Raw genomic sequence first — 13,499 nt, forward strand, 5'->3', positions numbered from 1 at the left:
ATGTAAACACACTTCATAAAAGAACACATACCACTAAAGTGCATGAGGAACCAGCATTTTGGCAGAGCAGGTAAATCTTCTGCCCATGGTGACAGCACCCCATATGACCTCTGATTCTTGTCCTAGCTGACAATCCACCTTCTTGTTAGTGGCATGGGAAAACAGCTAAATACAGTCTGGTTCAAAGAGAATGCACAGTTCTTTGGTATCCCTTTCTCAGTTGCATTTTACATATCATCTACTGTTGAGCACAATATGACAAAAATACATTCTTGAGGAAAATCAGGCAAGTCACGGGGCAGAATTAAATACCTTGTCACACTCAATAGAATGGATCGTATGTTTTTAATAATTTATTTTAACTAATATAAAGAGAACATATTAAATGTGCTTCAAAGGTACAATTCTAAGGATGTAATGATTTTTTTTTTTTTTTGGACAGGCAGAGTGGACAATGAGAGAGAGACAGAGAGAAAGGTCTTCCTTTGCCATTGGTTCCCCATCCAATGGCCACCGCGGCCGACACACTGCAGCCAGCGCACTGCACTGATCCGAAGCCAGGAGCCAGGTGCTTCTCCTGGTCTCCCATGCGGGTGCAGGGCCCAAGCACCTGGGCCATCCTCCACTGCACTCCCTGGCCACAGCAGAGAGCAGGGCTGGAAGAGGGGCAAACGGGACAGAATCTGGTGCCCCAACCGGGACTAGAACCTGGTGTGCCAGCGCTGCAAGGCAGAGGATTAGCCTATTGAGCCACGGTGCTGGCCAGGATGTAATGATTTTTATCTTCTTCCCTCTTCCTTACTTTCTTTTTGAATTTTTGGGATCACATTTTTACTTACTTTATAGTCACAGGCATAATGCATCACTAAATAAAAGTTCAACAAGTCAAAAATAGAAAAACCACTGTTCATGGGAGTATAGACAAGCACTATAAATAATCAAATCCCAACATGACAGTTTCACTCATATACAATAAATATATTTAATACTCTATATTAGCCAATACACATCAGAGAAAACATGATGTTTGCATTTTTCATTTTGAGGTCATATAACTCCCTGTATATTTTGGATGATGTCCGGGTAACTATTATGTTCATAGCACTTCAGAATCTTCTAGGCTCTAGTGTCAACATACTCATTGACAGGAAATTTATATTTACTTTCATGAACATTTAGAGAATGAAAAATTAAACTATTTTAGATTTTTGAACTTGTCCAAAATGCACTTCTCTGTGCCCATATTTTTCCTATAAATATAGTAATTGAGCCCATCCTGACTGGGCTGTGCCCCCTCCCTCCCCACTACCACCACCCAACCACTCCCCCCCCCCCAGCCAACATGAAGAAGAGAAACCCAACCAGCTGGCTCTGAGGCAGCCTCTCCAGGGACCCACCAATGAGGCACAGATGGCGGCAGCTGGAGCAGAACCAGCCCCGGGCTGGGACCCAAAGTCGCAGGACTCCATGGGGAACCAGGTGAGGGAGAAGCTGCGAGCCCAGGCCACTGTCCGTGGGAGCCCTGAGGCACAAGGGACTAACGCGGTCCCTGAGACCAAAGAGGAGGGCTCAGTTCACCTGGCGGTGCTGGGCATGTACTTCACCTGCGCGCTCACGGGCCGCCCTGAGCAGGGAACCAGCAGGAGGCCGGCATCAAGGAGGCCATTCTCTCAGTGGCTGTGTCCATCATGAAGATCCACACATTCAACAAAGCCCGTGACCGGGTGAAGCTGGGCGTGGACACCACTGCCAAGTACCTGGACAACCTCCACCTGCACCCCGAGGAGGAGAAGTACCGAAGATCAAGCTGCAGAACAAGCTGTTCCCGGAGCGCATCAACTGCTTGGAGGGGGCGCACAAGTGTTTTGAGGCCATCGGGTTCCAGAAGGCCCTGCTTCCAGTCCTGATCAGGAGAGCCCAAATAGTTCTGTGTGCTGAGCCAGGCAGGGCTGGCCCATCCCCAGAGCCTGCACAGGCACAAGGAGCAGCCGCTGGCTGCTGATCCCGTGGGGACCACGCTGCAGGCCTCCAACTTCGAGCTGCCCGCGCATTTCCTCAGCCTCATGGCAGAAGAGGTGAAGCCAGAGCAGAGGTTCAGGGCGGATGTGGTGGAGTGGCTGAGCGTGCTGCTGGCTAAGGCCAGGTGTGAGGAGGAGCAGCAGAGGGTTCTGCGGGGGTACAGTTTCAGGCTGCTGTGAGTGTGCCTCCCAGATGGCTGCCTGCTGCAGGAGGCGCGTGGGGCCATGGGTGCTCCTGGAGGGCAGGGGGCAGGGTGCAGGCTGTCCAGTCGGCCCTGACCATCCTGCACGAAGGGACCTTCTATGCCCCCATGAGCGGCTGTTGGTGTTGTACAGCTTCATCCGGGAGGCCTTGGAGAGCAGCTGGCTGCCCTTGGAGCTGCAGGCCTCAAGGAAGCAGAAGCTGTTGGAGGAGGAGAACCTGGCCTTGAAGGAGTGCACCCTGGGGAGGGGTGCCCGGGCTGGGCGTGGGGTCGGGAGATGAGACAGCAGGGCCACGTGCTGCCTCCAGCAGCGGGGTGATGCTTGTTCTGCCCCCCAGGTGCCCTCCGCCCTTCTGACCTTCTTGTGGGACACAGTTGTGCTGGAGGCCTCAGGGCTGCCATGCCAAGCTTTTAATCTGTTTTTTTTTTTTTTTGTATTCGATTGTTTGCCTATTGCCTAATTATATTATCTAATCATAGTGTGTACCTGTGCCAGCACTGTGAACATGTTTGTTGGCTTTTTATTGTTTTGTCAGTTCTCTCAAAATTTTGTAAGTAACATAAGGAATTTTTATCTTCAAAATATGCCAGAGCCATCTGAGACTAGCATTCTCTTTTACTCTTTCAGGGATGTCTTTTACTCTTTATTGATTTTATGAATTTTCTAGATGTTGATGTTCTTTTAAAATCACTATGGAATGGAAATTATCTTTTCTGGATTTTAGTTTCTGAAAATTTTATATGGTTTAGCATGTAATAATAATGAATAATTGTTTACTAAATTTGCTCACATTTTCTTCACATTCACTGTTTTTTACAAAATTACTCTATCTACTTATAGTTACCACAGTATCATTGTTGTCATAGAATTTAAATTCCTTTTTGTTTTTGCCTTTGAATTTAATGTTATCACCTATATATAATTTCAAGTTCTTATATATCCTGGTCCTGGCATTATGAATATATGTATTTTTCATTGTAAGTTTATCAGCTCCATGGAAATTTTCTAAGTTATCTTGGAATATTTGCTGTTTATAATATTTCTGAATGATCTAACACCTATGTATTGCTTCATGCTATCAGAATCACACAATTTTTTTTCTATTTGGAAGTTTTTAGGGAACTCCAAATTTATTGCTACCATTGACATTTTCAATAGCATCATTTTACATAAGGAAATCATTCTGTCAGGGTTCTTCTGTAAGGTAACATTATCTTAAGTTCCTGTGATTTGCAATCATTTTAAAAATATGATTATAAAGACTATTTTCACTGAATCTCTTTGTTTAGTTGCCACTTGGTAATTATATCTACAAAACTGCTCAGTTCTATCCTAATCACAATTTATACAGTTATATGAACATCACTTATCATTTATTTTTATTTGATTGTATTACTGTCACTATTTTATAACAACAGTCAGTACCCAAGTTGTAGGCAACAGTTAACATTGTTGGTTACTGTTTTTACTGAGAGGTTATTAACTCAACGAAATGTCTAAGCTTTCTTGTCCACTTTCACGTACACATTTTTTCAGTAATACCTATATCCTGTATATTCCTTCACCCTGTATATTCCTTCACCCATTCAAGTTCATTTCCCTTAATTTTATCTGGATTGTGATGAGATACAGTTTGACATTAGATTTGAAATATTCCTCAGTGTCACTCTAGACACAGTCATCTTAAAGTTTTCTGTTGGCTTAAACAGTCATGTGTTCTTGATTGCAAATCCTGATGCTCTATAATATTTATTCTTAAATATAATCTTAATTGTTTATTTTCTTTTAGAGTTATTTGTTTACTTGAAATGAAAAGAGGGAGAGAGAAGAGGAAGAAAGTGATTTCCCCGTCCAATAGCTCACTCCCAAATGGGTGCAATGACTTGGACTGGAATGGAAGTAGAAGCTTCTTCATGTTCTCCGACAAGGGTACAAGGGTCCAAGCATTTGGACCTTTTCCACTGCTTTCCCAAGTGCATTATCAGCAAGCTGGATAAGAAGTGGAGCAGCCAAGACTCATTCTATTATGGGTTCTAACAGATTACTCAATTCTATTGAGAGTAATCACATTATATGTTATTTATGAGAATGTGAATTGTTTTTACATTTGTCATGTCCTAATTACTATTGCCCATGTATACTATTAGTATCACAGTTTTTGCCAATATTAACACTGTGAATGTGTGGCCATTGCGGTTAGTTTTTTCCGTGGGTGATAATGCCTATAATACTTGCAACTAAGGACAAATTAGCATGCAAGCTTGGTCAAACTTTTTCCAGCAACATGGAATCAAAGACAAAACAAACTTATCAATTGATGTTTTATGTGCAAACAACCTGAATCTTTTTTTTTATATAAATATATATTTTTCAAATAGATTTTTGATTCAGCTCATTATGGAATACATCCCAAACTTTAAAATGCGAAATTATTGGTTGGTGTGAAGAAAGCCAGACAGTTTTTGTTTCTTCTCTTGATGAAATAATAAAATGCAAATGAATCATTGTTAACCACAGCTGTGGCTCGTTTGAGGGATTGGGGTGGACCTGGGGTTCATTTTCAGTGACCCAGCTGCAATACCTGTCTGTAATACTAGAAAAAAGATGATTCTATTTAATCATTTCTACTTGCAGTACTGCTATGTGCTCAGCTTAACTGGAAGCCTTGGAATGGGCATAAGTTATATGTCCTACATTTCATCCTTATCCTGGGCCTGCGTTGCACTGGAAAAAAAAAACTACCACCTGTACTTATACCAGTATTTGGTTCAAGATGCCAAATTTGTTCAGCCCATGGTTGAAGAAGGACAGAAGAGAGTCAGGATAAAATGCATACCAAGGGCTGTAAAATGAGGGAGTTAGGGATTTCCAGGGGAAAGAGGGTGTTGCCATGGTCCACACTCTAATATCTTTACAGCAAATTGGTAAGGTTTCATGTTTTACTTCTTTTTACTGTTTTTGCTGTATACCTTAATTTTTTTTCCTTGACAGTTTTAAAAAGGAAAAAGGTCTAATTTTCTTTGTTTGTATTGGGGCTATATTTTTTGATTGTAAAAATATTTAATGGCCTTTTGATGAATGTCTTCCACATTGAATAAGAAAACTTAGTGGCTTAATTTAGGAAATACATTAACAGGACACCATGTTTTGAAATTGTAACAAAATCCACATAAGTGATTTTACAGGTACAAAGAATAAAAATAAGGTAACTTTACCTTCTTAAATATTTTCTGCCTTAAAGAGAGCGTTTCCATGACTTTAGCTGGTGAAAGGGTTTAATATCTGCAGAGCTTTATAAAAATGTATTTCAGTGCTGCTGGTATAGTAGATGATCATGCAATTGCAGTTGAGTATTATCACCTCTTTTTTGTTTTGTCTTTTATATGTCTTCAATCTGAGTGTGCAAAGTCAATTTGTGATATTTTGCAACCCTAGGATTTTTTTAAATAGATGCTGCTTGCTATGTTTTCCAAACCTTTTTGAGCCATAGGATCCAAGCCATAGAATTCTTTATGCATGTTGAATTCAGTCAAAAAAGAACAAGATGTTGCTTATTTCAATTGCAGTTCAAGTCACATGGGATGAAATCCTGTGACAGTAAGCAAAAGCAAAAACAGAAAACATGAAAAATGATTTGAAATATATCTTTTCAATTGTGGCAATAAATGAAAGATTTGGTTCAAAAAAAAAAGAATGATGACAGAAACTTTGTTCATATTTTCAAAAAAAGTGTCATAAAAATTAAAAATGTGCACACTTAATCTTTTAAAATCTGCTTTTTGTAGCATCTCTTATAGAATTTGTAAAACTTATTTGGTTTTCATTATTTCTGAGGATCACTTGTCTTTCTTAAAGGATTTATTTACTTAAAAGTCAGAGTGACAGAGAGAGGGAGAGACAGACATATATCTGCTGGTTTGCCCCTTGGTATACCTGCAACAGCCAGGGATATGCCAGGCTGAAGCCAGGATCCAGAAGCTGCATTCAGTTCTCCTGAGTGGGTGGGAGAAACCCAAGAATTTGAGCATTGTTTGCTGCCTTTCATGATCAGTTGCAGGAAAGTGCATTAGAGGAATGGTGTGTCTAGGACTCAAACCAAGCACCCTTATTATTTATTTATTTATTTTTGTGAGCAGATTCAACAGGTTTTACATACAATTTTAAAATATACATAAAACACATATACACAAATATACAGTATTATATAAACAGTCGATCCATATAAAAATGCACGTCACAACATAGTAAGTGTCAGTTAATGCTGATTGTTGCCAATGCAGCTCTTTTGAGATTGATCAGGGCATTATTTCTAAACTCTTCACACAGGGGCAGTCTTGGAAGGCTTCAAAGAGCACTCTCTGTTGTGCGCTGGCCATGTCCCTCATGTATTCCACTCCGGCCGCTGTGTTTCGGAAAACAGTGGACACAGAGATCGCACAGCCGTCCATCTCCAGCACTGCGGACTCCGAAGTGGTGGGAAGAGTAGGGTGAGTTCTACTTTGACTGTTTTTACTTGTAACACTTTCTGTTCACTCTTGATTGTCGACTCCCTATCCTGGCAGTGCCCCCTCAGTGCTCATTTCAGTACACAGGGACACTTCATACTCTCACTTATTGCACTGAAGACACTCTGCTGGGTGATTTTCGATCTTGTGCAATTCACAAACAAGCTTCCTGGTGAGTTTGCATTTCTGGATGGCTTCTGAAAATCAACTGCTCAGCTCTTGTGCTCTGGTGCGAGCCGGCTCAGCGTAACACCAACCACAGCATTCCACAGTCTGCCTGATTTCTGCTAATGAGTCCCACCTGGAAAGGAGTCAGACCCAGCCACTCAGCACACCGGACCTCGGGTCGTTCAGAACGAGGTTTGCTCACAGCAAGTCTCCATGCTCACACAGCACAGCCACCTGGACACGGTGCTCCCTGATGTAGGCCCAGGGGCAGCTGCCAAGCACCCTTATACAGGATGCTAGTGCCTCACACAGCAACTTAACCCACTGCACCACCATGCCTGTCCCTCGAAGATCATGTTTTCCTACTGCATTCAGGATTACAAGCTTATTTCTTTCTATCCCTTGCTTTATTGGAATGTTTTTCCCCTCTCTTTTTTTGATGAAACAGAATTCTTGCCTGTTTTCTCTGTGTATTTTTGGTTTGTTTCTTTAGCCTCTCCCAAACTATAATCCTTTTCTGAATTACAATAGTCAACAAATTGGTTATTCAAAACAAAATATAGTGGTGACATATTTTACACATGTATCAAATTATAAACCCAAGAATGATATACTTTAATACTAAAGCTCTGATTTTTAGTTTACACTGGGATCTATTTCTTACAACTCATTAATGTTTGTCAACATTTTAATTTTCTTGTCAACTATCTTTCTCTTAATAAAGTTTGTGTTATATTTATTTCCTATCCAGTACCCATAAAAAGTATTTCTTGAATTCATTGAATATAAAATGAAACTCTCAGAAATTCATTCAGTTCCTATCCTTTATCATATTTACAATATTTTAATGTGTTGCCATATTTAGAAGCCCTATAAAATATTTAAATCTACTTTATACACCCTTATATTTCAGATTCTTTATTTTTATTTTGATGTGAGTGTTCAATGATATGAACTCCTACTTTGGAACTCTTTTTGCTGTATTTCACAGTTTGGCATTCTGTATTTCCTATTTAACAACCTAAGAAAATTTTCAATATCTTTCTATATGAAAGGTTATTGGGGACATTTTGGCATTGGTGCAGTGGGGTGACTGGCCTACCCACCCAGAATTTTACCTGAGCTCTGTTTAACTAAAATGTCTTTAAGATGGATTTCCAAGGGTCTCTGTACTTGCTCTAGCTGTTTGGGAATTCTCTGTCAAAAAAGTATTCACCTCTGAAAGGTTTTGTTATTTCACCTGGGAAACAGCCAAGATCAACACAGGATGTTTTCAAAGGAAAAGGAAATGCAGACTGGAGAATGAAATAAATGAATTCTGAGTACCAGGCATTTCTCCAGACACAGAAATTAAACTACAATTATATAATTATTTCTCATTATTTTGGATATTAAATATATATACTTATACACATATGTTTATATGGATTCAAATACTTATATATAGTTTTCACAACAGTAACTGCATACATATATATCTTTGTTCTACTATGAAACATATTGCATTGAATTGGAATATATGATTCTAAGATTGTTAACAGACACTTAAATGCATATATAATTTTGTGGCACAATTTTGTTTTTCTATAGACACTTATATTATGTAATGTTCAAATCAGGGTAAACATCAGTCTCCTCACTTGTCATTTTATTATAGTGAAAATATTTAAAATCCATCTTTTAAACATTTTTAGAAAAATTATATGGTGTATTCTTATGATCTATAGTCATTTTACTATATAATGCAATAGAATACCAGAACTTCTTATTCATAACTATAATTTAGTAACTATTAAGCAATGTTTTCCCATTCATTTTTCACCCTTACTCTCCTCAGCATCTAGTAACCATTATTGTACAGCAACTCTGAAAACAAATTTGTTAGATCCCACATATGACTGAGGTCATCCACACATGTCTTTCTGGGCTTGGCATAGTTCTCAAATGATAATGAGCATCACTTCCATCCATGTTGTTGTAAATGATTAAAATGCACTTGGGAGATTTCCAAGATGGTGGAGTAGGGAGGGAGCTTACTACTTTAGTTCAGTAGAAGACAGATTTAAAAAAAATAGATAGAGTGCAGTCTCAGGGAAGAATGAGGAAGAAAATGGCAGAGGAAACTATGCAGATTAAAGGGACTGTGCACCAGCACCCCAGGTTCTAGTCCCGGATGGGGCGCCAGAGTCTGTCCCAGTTGCTCCTCTTCCAGTCAAGCTCTCTGCTGTGGCCTGGGAGTGCAGTGGAGGATGGCCCAAAGTCCTTGTGTCCTGCACCTGCATGGGAGACCAGGAGAAGCACCTGGCTCCTGGCTTTGGATCAGCACAGTGCGCTGGCCACAGAGCACTGGCCTCAGCGCCCATGTGGGGGTGAACCAACCGAAAAGGAAGACCTTTCTCTCTCTCTCTCACTGTCCACTCTGCCTATCAAATATATATATATATATATATATTCCTTAAAAACAAATAAAAATACTCCATTTAATTGAATACTTTTTCATTACATGTGTGTAGCACATTTTCTTTTCCATTTATCATTTGAAAAACAGTTAATTTGTTTTCATTTCTTAGGTATTATGAAGTTATATTGATTTAATTTCCTGTAGCTCTATATCCAGGAGTGGCACTGCTTTCTATAGTTTCACTTTTCCTTCATGAAAAATTGATATTCTCTTTGCCACAATGGATTTACTAATTTACATTTCAACTGAAATATGCAAATGTTTCATTTCTTCAACAACATTTGAGCACTTGTTATCTTCTGTCATCCTTGTAATAGTCAACATAATCGGAGCAAGGTGGTGTCTCATTATAATTTTGATTTCTTTTCCCTATGAATTAGTGAAATTGGACATTTTTGCATGTACTTGGTCATTTGTCTCCTTTGGAATAATTTCAGGGTCTGTCTACTCTTCAATTTATAATAGAATAATTTGTGACTTTGCTATTGAATTACTTACATATTCTAATTGTTAGGCCATTCTCAGGTGACAAGTTTGTAAATATTTTCTGCATAATGGCAGAAGTGAAATATTTTTCACTTTTTTTCATTGCTGTACAGAAGCTATTTAGTTTGACAAAATCCCATTTGTCTAGGTTACTTTTTGCTTCCTATTCTTTTGAGTATAATACAAAAACCATTGCCCATTACTTTGTTTTCTTCTAGGAGTTGAGAATTTATTTTCTTACATTTAGGTTTTTAGCTTTTATTTATTTATTTTTTGACAGGCATAGTTAGACAATGAGAGAGACAGAGAGAAATGTCTTCCTTTTTCTGTTGGTTCACCCTCCAAGTGGCTGTAAAACACATATATATATAATGAGTTATTGAAGAACCATTATAATTAAATGTGGCTATGAGACAAATATATATTGGTTAACACTGAAGACTAATAGGAGTGAATTACTGCTGTCAAGATGAACAACTGTGAATTAAAACAAATTTATCTTTGAAGACTTTCCATGATTAAAAAATAAGTACCAACAAATATAAACATTAATTCTGCATGACATTCCTTTTTTAACTTTTATTTAATAAATATAAATTTCCAAAGCACAGATTTTGGATTACAGTGGCTGTTTTACCCCAAAACTTCCCACCAAACCACAACCCACCCATTTCCTGCACGCTCTCCCATTCCATTCACATCAAGATTTATTTTTAATTATCTTTATATACGGAAGATCAATTTAGTATATATTAAGTGAAGATTTCAACAGTTTGCACCCAAACAGAAACACAAAGTGTAAAGTGCTGTTTGAGTACTAGTTATAGCATTAATTCACATTGTGCAACACATTAAGGACAGAGATCCTACATGGGGAGTAAGTGCAGAGTGAATCCTGTTGTTGACTTAACAATTGACACTCATATTTATGACTTCAGTAATCACTCAAGCTCTTGTCATGAGCTGCTGCCTAAGCTATGGATGCCTCCTAAGTTCACAAGTTCTGATCTTATTTAGACAAGGCCATAGTCAAAGTGGAAGTTCTCTCCTCCCTTCAGAGAAAGGTACATCCTTTCTTTGATGGCTCATTCTTTCCACTGGGATCTCACTCGTGGAGATATTTCATATAGGTCTTTTTTTGCCACAGTGTCTTGGCTTTCCATGCCTAAAATACTCTCATGGGCTCTTCAGCCAGATCCGAATGCCTTAGGGGCTGATACTGAGGCCAGAGTATTGTTTAGGACATCTGCCATTCTATGAGTCTGCTGTGTATCCCACTTCACAGGTTGGATCATTCCCTCCTTTTTAATTCTATCAGATAGTATTAGCAGACACTAGGCTTGTTTATGTGATCCCTTTGACTCTTAGTCCTATCATTATGATAAATTGTGAACTAAAACTGATCATTTTGGCTACCTTGATAGGATTGAATTGGAATCCCCTGGCAAGTTTCTAACTCTACTGTTTGGGCAAGTCTGATTGCCCGTGTCCCAAATTGTACATCTCCTCCCTCTCTTATTCCCACTCTTACATTTAACAGGAATAATGTTTAGGTTAAATTTAAACACCTAAGAATAATTCCGTGTTAATTACAGAGTTCAACAAATAGTATTAAGTGGAACAAAAAATACTAAAAGGGATAAAGTATTAAGTTATTCATCAACAGTCAGGACAAGGGCTGATCAAGTCACTGTTTCTCTTAGTTCCATTTTACTTCAACAGGTTTCCTTTTTGGTGCTCACTTGGTTGTCACTGATCAGGGAGAACATATGATATTTGTCCCTTTGGGACTAGTTTAATTCACTAAGCATGATGTTTTCCAGATTCCTCCATTTTATTGCAAATGACCAGATTTCATTTTTTTTTACTTCTGTATTCTATAGAGCACGTATCCCATAATTTCTTTATCCAGTCTACTGTTGATGGGCATTTAGGGTGATTCCAGGTCTTAGCTATTGTGAATTGAACTGCAATAAACACTAAGGTACAGACAACTTTTTTGTTTGCCAATTTAATTTCCTTTGGGTAAATTCCAAGGAGTGGGATGGCTAGCTTGTATGGTTGGGCTACATTCAGCTTTCCAGGGAATCTCCAGACTGACTTCCATAGTGGCTTAACCAGTTCGCATTCGCACCAACAGTGGGTTAGTGTCCCTTTTTCACCGCATCCTCACCAGCATCTGTTGTTGGTAGATTTCTGAAGGTGAGCCATTCTCACCGGGGTGAGGTGAAACCTCATTGTGGTTTTGATTTGCATTTCCCTGATTACTAGTGATACTGAACACATTTTATGTGTCTGTTAGCCATCCAGATTTCCTCTTTTGAAAAATATCTATTGAGGTCCTTGGCCCATCTCTTAAGTGGGTTGTTTGTTTTGATGTTGTGGAGTTTCTTGATCTCTTTGTAGATTCTGGCTATTAATCCGTTATCTGTGGCATAGTTTTTCAAATATTTTTTTCCCATTCTGTCAGTTGTCTCTTCACTTTCCTGACTTCTTCTTTTGAAGTACAGAAACTTCTCAATTTGATGCAATCCCAATAGTTAATTTTGGCTTTGACTGCCTGTGCCTCTGGGGTCTTTTCTAAGAAGTCTTTGCCAGTACCTATATCTTGCAGGGTTTCTCCAATTATCTCTAATAATCTGATGGTATTAGGTCATAGATTTAGTTCTTTAATCCATGTTGAGTGAATTTTTGTGTAAGGTGAAAGGTAGGGGTTTTTCTTCATGCTTCTGCATGTAGAAATCCAGTTTTCCCAGCACCATTTATTGAATAGACTGTCCTTATTCCAGGGATTGGTTTTAGATCCTTGATCAAATACAAGTTGGCTGTAGATGTTTGGGTTGATTTCTGGTGTTTCTATTCTGTTCCATTGGTCTATCCATCTGTTTCTGTACCAGTACCACGCTGTTTTGATTACAACTGCCCTGTAGTATGTCCTGAAATCTGGTATTGTGATGTGTCCGGCTTTGTTTTTGTTGTACAAGATTGCTTTAGCTATTCGAGGTCTCCTGTGTCTCCATATGAATTTCATATGGAAATTCATTTTCATATGGAAAATTTTTTCCAGATCTGAGAATAATGTCTTTGGTATTTTGATTGGTATCACATTGAATCTATAAATTGCTTTTGGGAGAATGAATATTTTGGTGATATTGATTCTTCCAATCCATGAGCATATAAGATTTTTCTATTTTTTAGTATCCTCTTCTATTTCTTTCTTTAAGATTTTGTAATTCTCTTCATAGAGATCTTTAATGTTCTTAGTTACGTTTATTCCAAGGTATTTGATGGTTTTTGTGGCTATTGTGAATGGGATTGATCTTACAAGTTTTTTCTCAGCCATGGCATTGCCTGTGTATACAAAGGCTGTTGATTTTTGTGCATTGATTTTATATCCTGCTACTTTCTATGAGTTCCAATAGTCTCTTAGTAGAGTTCTTTGGATCCCCTAAATAAAGAATCATATCATCCACAAATGTGTATAGTTTGACTTCCTCCTTCCCAACTTCTATCCATTTGTTTTCTTATTCTCACCTAATAGCTCTGGCTAAAACTTCCAGGAATATATTGAATAGCACTGGTGAGAGTGAGCATCCCTATCTGGTACTAGATCTCAATGGGAATGCTTCGAACTTCTCCCCATTCAATATGATTCTG

At 38.6% G+C, this 13,499-nt stretch overlaps 1 pseudogene; it reads left to right on the forward strand.

The window, feature by feature from the left end:
- Positions 1 to 1,075: 1,075 nt before the first annotated feature.
- LOC100346419 (UBX domain-containing protein 6 pseudogene) lies at positions 1,076 to 2,502 on the forward strand (annotated as a pseudogene).
- The last annotated feature ends 10,997 nt before the right edge of the window (positions 2,503 to 13,499 follow it).

This window comes from Oryctolagus cuniculus, chromosome 20, assembly GCF_051225735.1.
Source record: "Oryctolagus cuniculus isolate XC-2025 breed Fujian yellow rabbit chromosome 20, ASM5122573v1, whole genome shotgun sequence".
In the NCBI taxonomy this organism is placed as follows: domain Eukaryota; kingdom Metazoa; phylum Chordata; class Mammalia; order Lagomorpha; family Leporidae; genus Oryctolagus; species Oryctolagus cuniculus.